Genomic DNA, 9,987 nt, shown 5'->3' on the forward strand with positions numbered 1-9,987 from the left:
TTCTGTGGTGAGCATGTGTTCACTGAAGTTTAGTGACAAGGCTTTCCATGTTGGGTTGTGCATCGCATCTGTACACAATAGTGTGACTCACTCCGTACATGATTCATTTCTAATTGCTGTATTTACCTGTCTCCCAGAATAACTGATGAAGCTTATTTTCATGTTGGTCATATCAACATGGTGACTGCCAGCTACTGAGCTCCATTACATTGTGCGTGCAAGAATGTACAACAGATGTGGGGGTGTCGCTCAGTTGTAGAGCATTTGACTGCAGATCAAGAGGTCTCTGGTTCGAATCCAGGCGTCCCCTTGCACATTCCTAGTGCTTCTTTTGGGGAGTCAGAAAATCAGTAATCTGTCGTTGTTAAAATTGAGTTTGCCGCACAGATCCAGGCCATTTGACCCAACGGGTCTGTGCTAGCCTTTCGGCTTCACACAAGATTCCTCCCTCACGACCTCACTTGCCCCCATCCGCACACTCTTCCATTCCTTTCGCCCCCGTGTGTTTATCTGGTTTGCCATTTCATGTATCGATGTTATTTGACTCAACGACTCCTGACGGTAACGAATTCCACATTCTTGCAACTCTTTGGTAAAGAAGTTTCCCATGAATTCTCTATTGGATTTATCAGTGACTATCTTATATTGATAACCGATAGTTTTAGAGTCCCCTCCGAGTGGAAACATTTTCTCTTCGTCGACCCAATCAAACCCTTTCATTATCCAAAGACCTCTATCATGTCAGCCATCAGCCTGTTAAATCTATCCTGACAGGTATTATCTTTCAGTTCTGGCATCATCATTATTTTCACCTTCGCCAATTCCTCGATATCCTTTTTATAATAGGGAGACCAGAAGTGTTCACAGTGCTCCAAGTGTGGTTTAACCAAGGATCTCGGACGACAGGGACACAAACCACTAAAAGTGGTGACGACATAAAAAAAAAACAAGCCAAGCACTGGGGTTCATTTCCAGGGGGATAGAATTGAAAAGCGGAGAAGTTATGTTAAGCATGTATAGTCTCCCTGATGAATACTGAGACAAAGTAACTATTCAATATTCCAGCTATTTCACTGTTATTACCTCTGAGTATATCTTGTGTATCCCTTGTTGGCCCTATCCCTATCCTGATGTTATTGACGTTTCAGTGGAATAATTGACTATTTCTTGATAATTTAATTTTGTATTTCCTTTCTGATTTCCTGATTGCTTGTTGACACCCTTCCTAACGTCTTCATTTTCCCCTTTATCATTCTTTCCTTTATTGTCCATGTGGTTAGAATATGCATTTGTTCAATTTCTATTTTACCCTTATCTCTTTATTCATCCACAATGTTTCATTATTGAATATTTGTTGTTTTCTTCAGAGGAATATAGGTCTCTTGAACTCTATTGATCACCGTTTCGAATATTTCCCAAAACCTGTTCTCCATCTTTGTCAAGATTTTTTCCAAGTTCACCTTCCCAGGTTCCAATCTCACCCCCTCAAAAATAGTTTGTTTCCAATCTATTAATTTGGCCTTTGTCTTAATTACGTCTCTCTCAATCTATTACGGTGGAGGGATTGAGGTAGGGAGTTTGTGTGTGAGTGAGTGAGGGAGTGATGGAGGGAGTGAGGGAAGGAGGGAATGAGGGATGGATAGAGTGAGTGAATTAGCGTGTTCGTGAGTGTGCGAGTGACTGAATGAGTGAGAGCGAGAGGGAGGTATGGAGAGCAGGCAGGAGTGATAAAATTACAAAACAGAGACAGGCAGACAAGAGAGGAATCACTGCTGGATCTAGTAATGGGAAATGAAACGGAGGAGATAGAAGTAAGTGTAGGCGAATATCGAGGCACTAGTGATAAGGTTTAAAATAATAATTGAGAAAGACGGCCACACGCCTATTGCCAGCACTCTCTGCGAGCATCCGCGGGCCAAATAGAAGCTTTCAGCATTTTCCACTTTTATTTCCTGGCGACGTCACACTTTCGACACTCACAGCTTCTTATTTCATGGCCAGGGTGCAATTTACACACTTTCCCTTTCGTTAAGTCCCACTTCTGTTCCGTAACCTGTAAATGAATCTATTGACTTAGCAAATATTACAGTCACTTCACACACTATCTCCTCCTGTCCGCTCTTGCAAATGCCTGCTGGATGTTTATTTATTACATTGATTCGATATTCTGTACACTTACATATATGGCACTGATAGCATGATCTTGTGAAACTGCACATTGAACCTGGTGTTTCTTGTGTTGACTGTAACGATGTAAAGAGCGGGGTCAGAGCAGAGTGAGAGAGCATTTGACTGCAGCTGGCGAAAAGTCTGGTTGAAATTCAGGTTTCGTTTGTCTGGAGCTTCATGTTCCGTGTTCTCTGGTAAGGATGTGTTCACTGAAGCTTAGTGACAATGCTTTCCATATTGGGTTGTGCATCGCATCTGTACACAATAGTGTCACTCACTCTATTCATGAAACATTACTGATTGCCCGAGTGATTTGTCTCCCTGAATAACTGATAAAGCTTCTTTTCATGTTGGTTTTTCAACATTGATCACTGCCAAGTACTGAGCTCCGTTACCTTGTGTGTGTAAGAAGCGGGGCTGGTTGTGGGGGTGTAGTTCAGTGGCAGACCATTTGACTTCAGATTATGAGGTATTTGGTTCAAATCCAGGTACCCCTTTGCATTGTAATTGCTTATCGTGTGATGCGTAGGGTAAGTGTACCCTCCCTGCAGAAGCTGGATTTTTGCTTATGTTCTGTTACGTTATGCCGACAGCAGTTGAGAAGTCCACTCATCTCGATTGTTCCATCCTGATGTTTCCGCTCCACATGAGCCTCCTCCCTCCCTACTTCATCTCACACGATCACCCTGCCCTTTACTTCATCTGCTTATCTTGCTTCCCCTTTAAAGCATCTATGCCATTCACCTGAACTATTCCTTTTGTTGGGAGTTTCACATTCTTACCAAACTTTCAGTAAAGATGTTTCTCTTCAATTCCGATTGGATTTATTCGTGACTAGCTCATATTTATGACCTCTCGTTTTGGTCTCCCTCACAAATGGAAACTTTCTGACGACGTCTACCCTACCAAACCCTTTAATTATCTTAAAGATCTCTATCAGGTCATCCCCCAGTCTTCTCTTTTCGAGAGAAAAGAGCTCCAACCTGTTGAGCCTTTCCTGATAAGTGTTTCCTGATAAGTCCGAGTTCTATTATCATCCTTGTGAATCTTTTTTGCTGCTTTGCCAATTCCTCTCTAATATTCTTATAATCTGGAGACCAGAACTTTTCACACTACTTCAAGTGTGGTCCAACCACGGTTCTATTCCTGCTTATCATCTGCTTTTCAATTGTATCCCTTAGTGGTCTCAGCCCGGATCCCTGTGGAATACCACTTCTCATCTATTGTCAGTCTGAATCACGACCCTTACCCTTACTCGCTGTTTTCTGTTTTGTAGCCAGCTTGCTATCCATTCTGATACTTGTGCACTGACTCCACATCCTCAGACCTTAGATATGAGTTGAAAATGCTGAACCTTATCGAAGGCTTTTTGAAAATCCAAATTTATTACGACTGCTGCATCAGCCATGTCTATTCTTTCTGTTACTTCTTCAAAGAATTCAATAAGATTGCTCAAGCATGACCTTCCTTTCTGAAATCCGTGCTGTCTATTATTTATTATAATTTAGTTTTCTAGATATTTTTTCTGTTGCATCATAGAGTAATCATTCCATTATCTACACTAACACCGATTATAAACTCACTGTTTTGTTGCTCCCTGGGCTTGTTCTATCTCCCTTGTTTTATTTTAGGAATAGGATTGCTGTCCATCAGACCTCTAACAATATTCCCTTTTCTCATGAATGTTTACACATATGAAAGAATATCTCTGCTATCTCTTCCCTAATGTCTATTAACATGCGCGGCTGCAATCGATCCTGACTGGGGGTCCTTTCCTCTCTAAGTTTGATTAGTTTATCAATTATCTTTTATGTTTTGTAGTGAAATTGCAGTTAAGGAGGAGGAGTGTGAAACATTGGATGGAATAAACATGTTGAGAGAAGAAGTATTAAGGAGATTAGCATCTTTGAATGTAGATAAATCCCCAGGGCCGGATGAAATGTATCCCAGGCTGTTAAAAGAAGCAAGGGAGGAAATAACGGAGACTCTGAACATCATCTTCCAATCCTCCATGGATAAGGCGTGGTGCTGGAGAATTGGAGGACTGCTAGTGTCTTACCGTTATTTAAAAAGGGAGATAAGGATAGACCGAGTTATTATCGGCCAATCAGTTTTACCTCGGTGGTGGGCAAATTTTTGGAATCAATTCTGAGTGACACGTTAAACCATCACGTAGAAAGGAACGGGTTAATGAAGGACAGTCAAGATGGATTTATAAGGGAAGGTCGTGACTGACTGACTTGATTGAATTTTTTGAGGAGGTAACAAGGATTGTCAATGACGGCAGTGCATTTGATGTCGTCCACAAGGATTCTAGCAATGGTCGACGGGAGTTTTTATGACTGGAAGGCTATTTGCAGTCAGGTTCCGCATGGCTCACCATTAGGTCCCTTGCTTTTCCTGGTATTTCTTAATGATTTTAACTTAAATGTACGGGCATGATAAAGAAGTTTGCTGAGGATACAAAAATTGACGGTCAACTTTTGTATTCTCTGCAAACTTCTTTATCATGCCCCCTAAATTTAAGTTAAAATCATGAATATATAGTGAGGAGGAAACCTGTAGACTGCAGGAAGATATCAACGGACTGATCAGGTGGGCAGAAAATTGACAAATTGAATTCAATCCGGACAGGTGTGAGGTGATGCATTTGGGGAGGGCAAACAAGGCAATGGAATACAAAATAAATGGAATGATACTGAGAGGTAGAGGACGTGAGGGACCTTGGAGTGCATTTGCTTTCTTCGCCGAGGCATAGAATATAAGAGCAGGGACGTTATCCTCGAACGGTATAAAACACTGGTTATATCACAGCTTAAGTACTGCATACAGTTCTGATCACCATATTACAGGAAACAATGTAATTGTACCGGAGAGGATACAAAGGAGAGTGGACGAATGAGTGAATGAGTGAGTGAATGAGTGAGTGAGTGATTGAGTGAGTGAGCGAATGAGTGCGTGAGTAAGTGAGTGAGTGAGTGAATGAGTGAGTGAGTGATTGAGTGAGTGAGCGAATGAGTGCGTGAGTAAGTGAGTGATTGAGTGAGTGAATGAGTGAGTGAGTGAATAAGTCAGTGAGTGGATGAATGAGTGATTGTGAGAGGGAAGCAGGGAGTGAAGACAGGAGCGATGAAATGACAAAAGGGAGACAGGCAGACAAGAGAGGAATCACTGCTGGATCTCGTAATGGGAAGTGAAATGGAACAGATAAGAGAAGTAAACGTTGGGGAACATCTAGGCACGAGCGATCACAACATGATAAGGTTTATAAATATCATTGCGAAAGACGGTCACAGTTCTGTCGCCTGCACTTTCTGACTGCATTTGACGGCCAAAAGTAGTTTATGGAGAATTTTCCACTTTTGTTTCCCGGAAATGACAAACTTTGGGCACTCACAGCCTCTTATTTCATGGCTAGGATGTAAATTCTGTAATTTACAAAGTTTTCCATTCGTAAAGACCCATTTCTGTTCCGTAACCAGCAATTGGATGTATTGACTTAACATATAGAATCATAGAAAGGTTACAGCACAGAAGGAGACCATTCGGCCCATCGGGCGCGGGCCGGCTCCCTGCAAGTGCAACCCAGTGACACTCCCCCATCCTATCCCCGTAGCCCTGCAATTTTTTCCCTTCAAGCACTTATCCAGTTCCCTTTTGAAGGCCATTATTGAATCTGCCTCCACGACCTCCTCGGGCAATGCATTCCAGATTCTAACAACTCAATGCGTAAAACAGTTTCTCTCTATCTACTCTGCAAGAAACCTCATGGTTTTGAAGACCTCCATCAAATTTCGTCTCAACCTTCTCTGCTCTGAGGAGAACAACCTCAGCTTCTCCAGTCTATGCACGTAACTGAAGTCCCACATCCCTGAAATCATTCCAGTAAATATTTTCTGCACCCTCTCTAAGGCCTTCATATCCTTCCCAAAGCGTGGCGCCCAGAATTTGACACAATACTCCAGTTGAGGCCAAACCAGTGTTTTACAAAGGTGAAGCCCTCAGATGGGGTGCAGAAAAAAATTCCTAGCATAATTCCAGGAATGAGGGACTTTAGTTACATGGATCGACTGGAGAATATGGGGTTGCTCTCCTTGGAACAGAGACGGTTTTGTCGAGTTTTGATAGAGGTATTCAAATCATGAAGGATCTCGACATGGAAGGAGACAAACTGTTCACATTGGCGGAAGGGTTAAGAACCAGAGGACATAGATTTAAGGTGATTGGCAAAATAACCAAAGTAGACATGAGGAAAAACTTTTTCACACAGTGAGAGATTCGGATTTGGAATGCACTGCCCGAGGATGTGATGGAGGCAGATTCAATCATGGCCTTGAAAGGGGAGCTGGATAAGTACTTGTAAGGAAAAAAAAATGCAGGGCTTCGGGGAAAGGCAAGGGAGTGTTTCTAGCTGGATCGCTCTTGCAGAGAGCCAGCACGGACTCGATGGGCCAAATGGCCTCTTTCCGTGCTGTAACCTTTCGATGATTCAACTTTATGTGTTGGAGGCGATTCAATGGGAACAGAGCGTGCCGTAAATCGACACACCTCTCAGTATCCTCGCAAGCAATGTAGTTTAACAGCAATTAATCCTGAAACGTCTTACTTGATAACTCAAGTCGTACACTCGAAACCAATTTGGTAAAGGAAGACTAATATTGGGGACTGGAAATAGTTAGTGTACAACTTGATATTGCTGTACACTGGAATAGAAAACGAGATTGGATGGACAGAAGTGGTCTGAAAGGATGGCCGATCGGCTGTGGGACGCAATTAACTTTTACACTGGCTGCACAATTGAGCGAACAGCGGCTCGTTGGTCTCGGGGTATGATTCTTGCTTAGGGCGTTTCATTGAATAATATGCAAGAGGTCCCGGGGTCAAATCACGGACGAGCCCTCCTGTGTTGCTCCTTTCAGTGAAAAGTCACCAATTGGCTTCTGACATCTTTTCAGTGTTGCTGTTGGTGGAACTGAATTCTTTCCAGACCATGTTTGAGCTCCAGTGGACTGAATGCCGAAGATTCATCGGCGCAACACACAGAAAGCAAACAAAATGTCTCAAGATGATGAGGAGATTGAAACTGAATTTGCATTTTTCCCAATTCAGGCGGATATTAGATGGCGGGATAGAAAGCCACATATCCAAGTTTGCCGATGACGCCAAGATGGGCAGCATTGTTAGCAGTGCAGATGAAAGCATAAAATTACAGAGATGCATTAATACAATGAATGACTGGGTAAAATTGTGTCAAATCGATATCTGTTTAGTCAAGTGTGAGGTCATCCACTTTGGACCTAGAAGGATAAATCAGAGTATTTTCGAAATGGTGAAAAGCTCGAAAAAATGAAGGTCCAAAAAGACTTAGGGGTCCATGTACATAAATCATTAAAATGTCATGGACAGGTAAAAAAAATAATCAAAAAGGTTAATGGAATGTTGGTCTTTATATCTAGACGACTAGAATACAAGGGGATAGGCATTATGATACAGTTATACAAAGCTCTGGTTAGACCACACCTGAAGTATTGTATTCAGTTCTGGGCAACGCACCTTAGGAAGGATATATTGGCTGTGGAGTGAGTGCAGCGTCGATTTACTAGAATGTTACCTGGACACCAAGGGTTAAATTAGGCGGAAAGTTTACACAAACTGGGGTTTACCTCGAATTTAGTCGATTAAGGGCTGATTTGATCGAACTTTTCAAAATATTAAGGGGAACTGATGGAGTAGATCGAGAAAAACTATTTCCGCCGGCTGGGATCTCTAAGACTTGGGGACATAGCCTAAACATGAGGGTCAGGACTTTCAGGAGTGAAGTTGGGAAACACCTCTCCAAAGCAAAGGGAGGGAGAAGTTTGAAACTCTCTTCCGCAAACGGCAGTTGATGCGAGCTGAATTGTTAATTTTAAACCTGAGATTGATCGATTTTTGTTAACTGAAGTTATTAAGCGATCCGGGGCTCAGGCGATTATATGGAGTTCGGTCACATATCAGCCATGATCTGTTTGAATTGCGGAACAGGCTCGAGGGGTGAAATGGCATACTTATATTCCTCAGCTCCTCATTGGTGAGAATGATTCTGCATTGGCCGGAAATCGAAACAAAGTCTCCCGCACAAGAGGTGAGAATTCGACCCCTGCACAACCAATGCGCGCGTTCTGAATAGCGGCAAGTGACCATTTGGAATCCTATCTGAACGAACATGCCGTTTACAGCTGCGGTGGCGGAGTGTTTAAAGCGTTGGACTCAAAATTCAATTGAGGTTTTCCTGCGCAGGTTTGAATTCTGCTCGCAGAGCTTCAGTTTCAAGATCACTTCAGTGCTGAAATAGATTAACTTGGAGTTAATTGACCGCATTTATCTCTCTCCCAGAATGAGAGATTTTACAGCGTGGCCGGTGCTTTTAATTAGTGTCGGATCTTCTCTTGCAAGATTTCAAGACCCGAGAAGGAATCTCTCCCAATCTGTAACTTAAATTCTGCTAGTTTGCAATACCTGACATTTTTACTCTTTATTTTCTTTGTCTGCATCTCTCTATCTCTCCCTGTCTCTGTCTCTTGTCTCTCTGCTTTGTCCCGATGGACTTCTCAGGCTTCCTTGAACGGCGACAGCTGATCTCACCAGCAACAATAGCAGAGAATGTGAAAGGAAAAAAAAGACTGAGACAGTAGGAAAAGGAAAGGTGCAACCCAGCTGATAAATTGGTAGCTAATGTATCCACATTCATGGATCTTCGCTCTCATAGTGAATGAAAGCAGCAATTTGAGTAAAGTGTACTTATGGTGGAGTGTAAACTATGACGATGCCGAGACAGACGACAATGTCGTTTCAGAGTAATCCATTCTGTAAAGTGTTACTTGATAATACAAGTCGTACATTCAAAACAAATTTGATATTTTTGATGTGATATAATTAGTGCAGAACTTGACATTGTACAAGAAAGCGGGATTCTATCGACAGAGCCTTCTGAAAGGATGGCGGATCGCCTGCGTGGCAGCGAAATTTTACAGTGGTTGCACGGCTCTGTTGCCAGTTGGTCTTTGGGTCTGATTCTCGCTCAGGGAGTTTCATTGGTTCAAATCCAGGATAAGCCCCGTTGTGTCCCCATTTTTAGTCAAAAATCACCAATTGGCTTCTCACATCTTTTCAGCGGTGCAGAAGGCAGGTTTGACTTATCTCCAGCAGAACATGTTTGAGCACCAGAGGACATAATGCAAAGGGTTTGTCCACGGAACACACGGAGACGAAATGAAGATAATCTTTCAAGAAGTTGGACAGATTGAAGCCGTCACATGAATTTATCCCAATTCAGGCGATCTCATGGGTGCAGAATACAAAAGGTAACGGATGCTGCATTGTCCTGGAAACAAACTCATGGTTTACCGCCGGCAGGCAAGGGTTTCACACTGAGCCACCAATGCACACCACGGCTGCAGACTGCACGTGTAACGTTGGATACATGTCTGGAACATGGAGACTGGCAGAGTTCCGGTTTGTCCACCTCAAAAATTTCAAGAATTGCCTTCAAGCTGCACCTTAAAATCTGCTCAATCACAGAATTTGGAGATTTATACTATTTTTCTTTGCATGCATCTCGATATCTCTGTCTGCGTTTCTTCCCTCTCTGCCTTTCCCCCTGATGGACTTATCCAGCTTCTTTGAACGGCCAGACGGGTTTCTGGAACGCCCAGGTTTCCAGACTGTAGAATCTTCAGTCCATTTATTGTATTTCGACAGGATGATCTTTGCTATTTTTCCGTCTCCGTTTTCAGAAAATATAAGCCCAGATGGGATTTCATCTCCTCGGGTCCCGTC

At 42.7% G+C, this 9,987-nt stretch overlaps 1 non-coding gene across 1 annotated transcript; it reads left to right on the forward strand.

The window, feature by feature from the left end:
- The first annotated feature begins 238 nt into the window (after positions 1-238).
- On the forward strand, positions 239-310 carry trnac-gca (transfer RNA cysteine (anticodon GCA)). The gene has a single exon. It is a non-coding gene; the product is annotated as a tRNA-Cys (tRNA).
- The last annotated feature ends 9,677 nt before the right edge of the window (positions 311-9,987 follow it).

The sequence above is a fragment of the Heptranchias perlo genome, unplaced genomic scaffold, assembly GCF_035084215.1.
Source record: "Heptranchias perlo isolate sHepPer1 unplaced genomic scaffold, sHepPer1.hap1 HAP1_SCAFFOLD_73, whole genome shotgun sequence".
Classification (NCBI taxonomy): Eukaryota; Metazoa; Chordata; class Chondrichthyes; order Hexanchiformes; family Hexanchidae; genus Heptranchias; species Heptranchias perlo.